This window comes from Opisthocomus hoazin, chromosome 32 (assembly GCF_030867145.1).
Source record: "Opisthocomus hoazin isolate bOpiHoa1 chromosome 32, bOpiHoa1.hap1, whole genome shotgun sequence".
NCBI classification, from domain to species: Eukaryota; Metazoa; Chordata; class Aves; order Opisthocomiformes; family Opisthocomidae; genus Opisthocomus; species Opisthocomus hoazin.
In genome coordinates this window covers 3,308,817-3,309,284 of record NC_134445.1, presented here as the reverse complement: position 1 = coordinate 3,309,284, position 468 = coordinate 3,308,817, and positions in this window count along the sequence as shown.

The following is a 468-nucleotide window of genomic DNA, read 5'->3' as shown; positions in this document are numbered from 1 at the left end:
CATGCTCTAGTAACAGTGTCACATCTGCTCCACCTGGACATACCTCCAACCCTCCAGTACACAGATCGCTATGCTGTTTGTTCAAGCTACAAAGCCTGTAATTTATGAAGTGCATGTACTTTCTGGGCCATAATTCAGGCTTTTTACTGGAATGAGTAAATTTCGCATGTCAATGCTGAGATTACCATAAAAATAATAGCAGTGTATTAATTTTAACTAGTCACTTCCTGTCTTAATGGTCAGGAGATCTGGTGGAGGCTCACGAGCCGCTCACTCCACGCGCGCAGAACAAGGCGCTGGGAATCTGGGACAGCTCAAGCCAGATGCAAGCTGTGGGTATGACACAGGCCACGTTAAACTCCTGGCCTGATTAACAGCAGCAGTGAGAGACTAAGCTACAGCACCAATTACATGCAATTATTTTTTTAAATTCAGGAATTTGGTACTTCACACATTATGAAGAGTAAC